The sequence below is a fragment of the Gymnoscopelus braueri genome, assembly GCF_963280865.1.
Source record: "Gymnoscopelus braueri genome assembly, chromosome: 2".
Taxonomy (NCBI): domain Eukaryota; kingdom Metazoa; phylum Chordata; class Actinopteri; order Myctophiformes; family Myctophidae; genus Gymnoscopelus; species Gymnoscopelus braueri.
Genome location: NC_137604.1, coordinates 8386902 through 8395413, shown reverse-complemented (window position 1 = coordinate 8395413; position 8512 = coordinate 8386902). Strand labels below are relative to the sequence as shown.

General features: G+C 42.5%; 1 long non-coding RNA gene across 1 annotated transcript; it reads right to left on the bottom strand.

The window, feature by feature from the left end:
* Positions 1-1127: 1127 nt before the first annotated feature.
* LOC308098216 lies at positions 1128-6363 on the bottom strand. Its single transcript, XR_013934269.1, has 6 exons — positions 6338-6363; positions 5637-5691; positions 4128-4281; positions 3444-3589; positions 2514-2562; positions 1128-1250 (listed from the first exon to the last, which is right to left on the bottom strand). It is a non-coding gene; the product is annotated as an uncharacterized lncRNA (long non-coding RNA).
* Positions 6364-8512: the final 2149 nt, after the last annotated feature.

Sequence of the window (8512 nt, the reverse complement as noted above, 5' to 3'; positions counted from 1 at the left end):
CAAAAGTAAAAGTACTCATCATGCAGAATGTCACAAATGTAAAAAATCACAGGCAATTTTAAAATAGTCTGCATTGTGGCTTGCAGGGATCCCAGTCAAAAGCTTTATTGTATGATATACACCAGGGGTCTTCAACAGGGGCTCCGGGACCCCTAGGACCCCTCAGAGATACTGAAGGGGGGCCGCCAAATCTTTGTGTGATAGGGATTTTTTTTCTCATTTTTTACATTAACCACTTGAACCCTTGCATCCCTATTCTGGGGGGAACATTAGCCGAAAATAGCATACGAGCTTGTAGATCTGCTATTTTCGGCAAAGAGGTTTTGTGTACAGGGAAAAAAAGAGCAGGTCAAAGCTCAAGTTTACAAAGTATTGAGGGTTTTAAGTGGTTAAATGTCTGAAAACACACATTTAACATGAATCCAGTATGTAGCGGGGGGTCCCTGCTCCATCTCTCTCTCAGCTAAGGGGTCCTTGGCCTGAAAAATGTTGAAGACCTCTGATATACCCAATAAAGCTTTTAACTGGGTGCCCTGCAAGCCATAGTGTGCAGACTATTATTTTAGAATATTTAGTAAATTAATGCCCTACTTTGACATACAAGAGCTGGCTAAGTATCATAAGTGTCCTTGAGCAAGACACTGAACCCCTACTGCTTCCGATAGTAGGTTGGTGCCTTGCATGGTTTCCCTCCGCCATCGGTGTGTGAATGGGTGAATGTGAAGTACATCGTACAGCGATTTGAAGGGCCGGAAAGACTATAAAGCCGTTAAATGCATAAATGCAGTCCATTTATCTGTGCACAATATGTAACAACATAAAACAACCTTGAACCATGAGTTTAAGTAGCAAAAACAGTGAATCCACAAGCTCACAACGCATAGCGACAGAATGTGATCTTATAGATCTGCCATTTAAAAAAAAATTAAAGCGAAAGTGGTCAAGTGTGTCTGTGGGTTTAAAAAATATTTAACCAATGAAAAGAGCTTGTGACTAAATACTACATTGGAACACAGGTTCTTTTTCCCCATTTCCTGAAAACGAAACAGTTTTAGACATGCAAGGTTTCTGTTTCACGGCTTGATAAAGCTGAGGAGCCCACAAAGACAAGACCACTTCATTCTGTTGTTGATTGCAGTCCGTTTCTTTAGCCCCCACCACCACTTTCGACCTGAAGCCTGTTTGAAGTGATCGGTCATGGCGCTGTTGACTTGATGCTTTGTAGCATGTACATGTAGTCCCAATGGCTTCTGCAATGAAAAAACAAAACAAACAAAAAAACATCAACAGCAAATATACTGTAGATGTCGCGTAGTACAGACAAGAAAAATCCTTCATGACTATACATCTTATCAATCACATGTGTACACCGTGAAAAAGCAATCAACAGATAACTCTTCCACTGACAGAATGGATGGCTGTCTTTCTTTTTAAGATATTTTTGGGGGCTTTTTCTGCCTTTATTGATAGGAAAGTAGACTGACAGGAAACGGGGAGAGAGATGGGGGGTGACACACAGCAAAGGACCACTAGGCCAGCGGGCGCCCCAGCGGCTGTCTTCCTTAAGGCGCTCTTCCCATGTTGTAAAACAAAAAAGGCTTGCACACTGTGGGCTCCTGTTGCAAAGTGCTTCATTGCACCCGAGTGCTGCTGTGACGTTTCAGGCTTTCGCCATTCTCCCGTTTAAGGAGAAGAGCATTAATATGACCACCTCGTCGTGGAAGCCTCCCAATATGGTGTTGGTTCTCAACCTTTTCAGGCCGTGACCCCCCAAAATGATCATATTTGAACGGGACCCCCTCACCCTGATAAGCACTTGGAATGTAAGGAGTTGAGGCATTCAATTTAGTTTGACTCGGTTCCACAGATAAATATTGTGAAAATAGCAGATCTACAAGCTCAAAATGCCTCGCGTTGCGAGGCGTTGTGAGCTTGTATATCGGCTATTTTCACAATTTTGTTATATTAGGCTATTTGACAATTTGGCCAATGTTTTACCCGTTTATGGTATAGTTTGATGCAGTAATGGTCCCCCCCAAAATCATGTGGGGACCCCCCTGGGGATCCCGACCCACAGGTTGAGAACCACTGATATACACCAATATGGTGTTAGTTAGCCTTGCATCTCTTCGATGCCATCACTGCAACACCAAATCCATTGTGCCGAAAATAGCTGATCTACAAGCTCACAACGCGACATGTTGTGAGCTATAGATCGGCAACTTTCACAGATGGTTTGTCTATTATGACGTGTCCAGAATAGGGACTATAGGGTTAATGTGGCTAAAATGTATCTTGTGCAGTCTTCACTCTTTGCTGTAAAGGAATATGGCCCCAATGTTGAATACAAAATACAGTTTAACACTTTCCAGCTCTACAGATTGTTAGCCCTGTGCCGTTTTCTTCAAGAGGGCCTAGAGCATATTTAGTTTTTGGCCTGATAATGCATGTGAGAAAACGAATGAACAAAAACAGTCAACATAAACAATATTTTAATATATACATATAGATACCTTGTGCTTGTTCTGGCTCTTGATGTGCAGTAGAGAGTACTTTCAAGATCTACAGCGGAAAACACAATGAAATAAATTCAATGTTATGTGGTTTGACATTTATACTTATAGCTGCTGTAAAGATTGACATTACGGTATCAAGCTATTTTGATTGATTGAATACATTTCTGGTGTCAAGCTTAGAAGACTTGTCTAGGACCAGTTGCAAATTGCAGACAGGTGCTCTTTATGGCGGTTTTGAAGGAGGGTACGGAGTCTCACTTTTTGATGGGTGTTGGTAGGGCATTCCACATTTTGGTGGCATAACAGAACAAATTTAACCCCAAGTTTGTGCCGAATCTGGGTTGAACGAGTTCAGTGGAGCTCCTTCTGGTGTTGTGCCTGCATGTGTCTCTCACGTTGTTGAAGCAGTTAGACAGGTACATGGGCTCAATGATCCCTTGAGTATCTTTAAGACCAGGCCCATTGCAAGTTGCTGTACTCTGTCCTCTACCCTGAGCCATCCTGCGAACAGCCTTTTTGCATGTAGTTTAAGCGCAAGGGGGCGGGTGGCGGGTGGGGAGAGAGCCTGGCGACGCGAGCTATGTTAGTGCTATGTTAGTGCGTCCTGACTCTTCTAATGTAGAGGAAAGAAGTCCCCGCCCGCGTGCCCGCCCAATAGGGGAAGCCTCGCCCCTTCGGGGGGTTAGGCGAGTCCTAGGTGTGAGGTTTAGTAGTAACCTGATCAGTTTGTTTGGGAGTTAATCAACATAGCCTTTCTTTAAGTATACCTGGTGTTGAGGTGTGGGGAGGGGCTGTCACCAGCATATTTGACATGGCCGGCATGTACCTGGGAGGACACTTATTCTATATGTACAGTGGAATACAGTCTTCATAATTGGCTACAATGAGGACACGTTGAATAAAAAAAGATACAAATTGAAAACTTACATTTAGGTGTCTGGTGTTGGCTGAGCTGCTCTCAAGTCCCCTCATGCCGTGGTCGCCTGCCGCTAGCTGCATATCCTTGGTCTTCTCTGGTCATATGTCTCGTTTATAGATCACAGAATCAGTACCAACAGCCATCAGACAAAAATCTTAAGGCACCAAGCATGACACACAATAACAGATAAATGTCAGTATTAACAGATGAAATGAACATATGGTACTGGTTGCTGTGTTTCTCTGTACCTTTATCAGTCTATTTTTAAATAAACATTTGTTTATCATTCAATTAGTTGAAAAGAAACATCTGTTTTTTGGTTAGTTTTTACACACACACACACACACACACACACACACACACACACACACACACACACACACACACACACACACACACACACACACACACACACACACACACACACACACACACACACACACACACACACAAGCTTATTAAAAACGGCTTAGGTGGTAGGGATCATAAGTCAATCAAGATAGCCTTTCTTTAAGTACAGTATACCTGGTGTGGAGATGGCTGTCAACAGCACAACAGTGACATGCTGGCATGGCCAGCATGTTACCTAGAGAGGATAATTATTACAAATGTACAGTGGAATAGATAGTCTTCAGTCTTCAGCTACAAAGAGGACACCATTGAATAAAAAAGCATCAAAATTAAAAACTCACATTCAGGTTGTTGGGATACAAGTCTCAGAAATGTCTGGTGTTGGCTGAGCTACTTAAAAAGAAGATGGGAGGCCTCGAGTCCCGTTCCCGACGATCTTTACTGCACGTCTCTCCCCATCTCTCACATCTTTTTTCCTGTCCTTCTCCACTATACCTATAAATAAAGTCAGAAAAGACGCCAACAAAAATCTTTTAAAAAAGATGGGAAAAGAAAAATGGAACACGTGGCAATACAACAAAGGTTTACAATTGAACAAAGTTTACATTTTGATGTGTCAATATAAGTAGTCAGTGTAGTATAGACCAATTATTTGTTAACAAACATTGACACTGGACGCACAGGTGACTGCTTCATGTAATCAATTCCCAACAGATCGCCAAACCTGCTGTTTTGGGGTGTGCTGGTTTTAGTTCATTCAACTTGTGTGTTGGCTAGTGAGGTGCGTCCTAGTGAGACATATGTACTTCACCCCGCAACGGTATTGCGCGCCGAGAACAGCTGACATACAAGCTCACAACCACGTCGCGGATGAGACTGTTGTGCGCTTGGAGGTCTGCTGTTCTCAGACGTTCTCTACGCAACTTCGCGGACGGGCTGCAGCTGCGCGAGCAAGAGCAGGTTCTGGTGCCATGATCATAGAGCGCTCCCTCCATTCTTATGACAGCCACTGGAGGTGGGGTTTGGGGGAAAACTGTTTTGAATTGCTATTATTGTTTACACACAACAGAAACCAAGGATTATATATTTCAAGAGCGAGAGATCACAGTAACAATCCTAAGCATTCTTCCTCCATACTGGGAGAAAAACAGCATCTGAAAGTTTAATGGGATGCATTTTTACGCGTGAGGCTGTGACCACTTTTACATCGCATCTTATGAGCGGTGGGGTTCAGTTGGTGCTGGCCTGCGTGCGCATACTGGTTCTTATTAGTGTGACGTAGTCTGTTAAGGCGTCTATATAGTCGCTGGTGAAGTCTAGGATGGTAAATGGTGCATTTATATAGCGCTTTTATCCAAAGCGCTTTACATTGATTGTGCCATTAACCCATTCACACACACATTCATACACCGATGGCGGACGAAACCATGCAAGGCACCAACCTGCTCATCGGGAGCAATTAGGGGTTCAGCGTCTTGCTCAAGGACACTTCGACACTAACTCTAGGGGAGCGCCCCAGCCCGGGATCGAACTGGGAACCTTGCGGTTTTCCAGTTCACTCCACCCGGCCGCTATACCCCTGAGCCACTGCCGCCTGCACTGCAGATCTACTTTGAAAGCTCAACGTGTTGTGAGCTAGTATAATTGGCCATTTTTGCTAAATGTTCACCCCAGAATATGGACTCTAAGGTTCAATGTGTAGACACTAGTGTAGGTAAGATTACCTTTGGCTGCTCTGGAAAAGGCACAAAATCACTTGAATAGAGGACACTTATGAAGAGAACAACAATTTAAGCTAACATGTACACCAGGAGATTAATTGTGCAATGTATAGACATCACTGAAAATACCTTTTACTTCTGCGATGGTGGGACAGATGTTGGTCTGGTCACCAAATATTTGAGCCTGAAAGACATTTACACATTTAAGACGTAAGTGCAATGAAAAATAAGTTTATCACACTTTAGAGCATATCTGAGGTCTTAATGTCCATATTAAGACCTCAGATATGCGCAGCATGTTTTCGTTCACATGATGTATTTAAGATTGGACGATAAGATTTTGATATAAAAATACACAACATTTTTTTTTGGCATCTGTTGTTGGGTATGTCCATATTAAGACCTCAGAGATGCTCTAAAGTGTGATAAACCTATTTTTCATTGCACTACGTCTTAAATGTGTAAATGTCTTTCAGGCTCAAATATTTGGTGACCAGACCAACATCTGTGCCACCATCGCAGAAGTAAAAGGTATTTTCAGTGATGTCTATACATTGCACAATTAATCTCCTGGTGTACATGTTAGCTTAAATTGTTGTTCTCTTCATAAGTGTCCTCTATTCAAGTGATTTTGTGCTTTTTCCAGAGCAGCCAAAGGTAATCTTACCTACACTAGTGTACATTGAACCTTAGAGTCCATATTCTGGGGTGAACATTTAGCAAAAATGGCCAATTATACTAGCTCACAACACGTTGAGCTTTCAAAGTAGATCTGCAATTTTTGGCAAAAAGATTTAATGTAGAGGGACATATAATAGCAGAGTACGTACCATATGCACAGCATACTTTCTCAGCCTGGATCTCTCGTGCCCTGTGGTCGCCGGTCACTGATTGTATGTCCGTGGTCTTGTCTGGTCATGTGTCTCATTCGTAGTTCATAGGTCACAGAATCAGTCCCAGCAGCCATCAGCCAAAAATCTAAAGGCACCAAGCATGACACACAATAACAGTTTTAACAGATAATACTAGTTCTGTACCAGTACCAATCTCTTCCTTTTTTTCCCTTATTTTTTTTGCATTTTTCAATTATATAAAACAGTATGGCTCTTATGGTATGGGAAAAAAATGCCTATAAACAATCAAACAAAAACAGAGCAGATAGACATCACATAAAAATACATACACAACATTATAAAAAATAAACAACAATTTATTTATCATTCAATTTGTTCAAGAATCATCTCCAACATGTCAGGTTAGTACACACACACACCTCTCTCTCAAGGCCAAATATATACACACAGTGACCCTCACTCTCCACGATAGCCCTGAAACATGACTGTCATACCATGACGCTTGTATACAAGCGTCATGTGAACCATGGCTATCTCCACGATAGCTTTCGTACAGAGTGAGGTTCCAAACAGGGCTAGGAGCATACCATAAGCTAAGCCTGGCACTCTTTTCCTCATGTGTACAGTTAGCTGTATAATACAACTCTCGTAGACGTATTTATGATTCTGACGTTTTCAATCTACGAGAGTTGTAGGGTTCACCCCCCATGGAGACAGGGACTTTCTGCACTATGCCCCGTAGACACTCCAAACATGTACAAATTGAAAATAAAGGTGCTTAACCCCAAGCACCATATGTTAACTGTCTCTAAGCGGTAGTAGTTTAATGTAATAATCCATATCTTTCAATAAAGAAGTGTTTTAATGCCGTCTGTGGCCGAACGCCATTTTTTCACCCTCGTTTACTTCCTGTTTACATTTAGTGTAATTCCGGGTTTCACCGGATGCGCCCCGTCACTACCTGTCACTACCGCCCATTGGGAACTTCCCGACAGAATCGGCCACAGATGGCATTAAAACACTTCTTTATTGAAAGATATGGATTATTACATTAAACTACTACCGCGTAGAGACAGTTAACAATTGGGGCGTGTGGGTAAGCACCTTTATTTTCAAATTGAACATGTTTGGAGTGTCTACGGGGCATAGTGCTGAAAGTCCCTGTCTCCATGGGGCGTGAACCCTACAACTCTCGTAGATTGAAAACGTCAGAATCATAAATACGTCTACGAGAGTTGTATTCTACAGCTATGTACAGTACAATGTGTCATTTTGAACCATTATCTTAAAAAATAAGCTGTCAATGAGTCGAATATTAAATAGAAAAACATGTGTAGCCATAAACCAGGTACTGCCCTGTGTAGTGTCTAGTCTAGCGTGGCGTACGGTACTTTACTAACAGAACTGAAGTTTTCAGCTTGATATAACGTCAAAAATAAACATATTTGACATATCATCGATGAAATTATGAAGTTTAGAACATAACCTAACCATTTCTAGTGCATAACTGTGATGTTTTACATTACAAACCTGTTTTAAACAGCTGAAATGAGGAGAAACGACGGTCGGCCGGAGAAAATGTTGTTATTGTTAATATCACCAGCTGGGCCCAGAGCAGCTCAGTAGTAAAGTTCACAGCTCCTCCCTGTGGCATGGCAGGCAAGTGAGGTAACTGTTTAAGTTTGATTAAAATCCATCCTGTTGACCGCGACATATCACCGATGTAGCAGCAACATAGCCCCTACATAGCCAACACAGGGAAAATAAGTCGCTCTGCCGATCCCCTAGCAACACCCACGCTATGCACATAAATCGAACGCGATGTATCGGCGATATGACGCTCTTATTCTGACGTCGCAGCGACGCTGGGTGCTGTCTGGGCAGAAGATACGGGTACATAGACCCAGGCGTTTTAACTTGTTACATCCGTGGCCGTGGGGCTAGAACTATATATTTGAAATATGAACGTTTATGTAGATGTACGGGTTGTAAAAGACAGGAACAAGTTGCGCCATGACGCTTCTGACAGACGAGCGTCATGTCTACCATGGCTATAGTCTCTGTCCAACAGACAGCTGCAGAGCTGCGCACAAGGTTGTCCCATGCGCAAAAAGAACAGATTTACAAGTTATCAACAATGCGATGGCACAG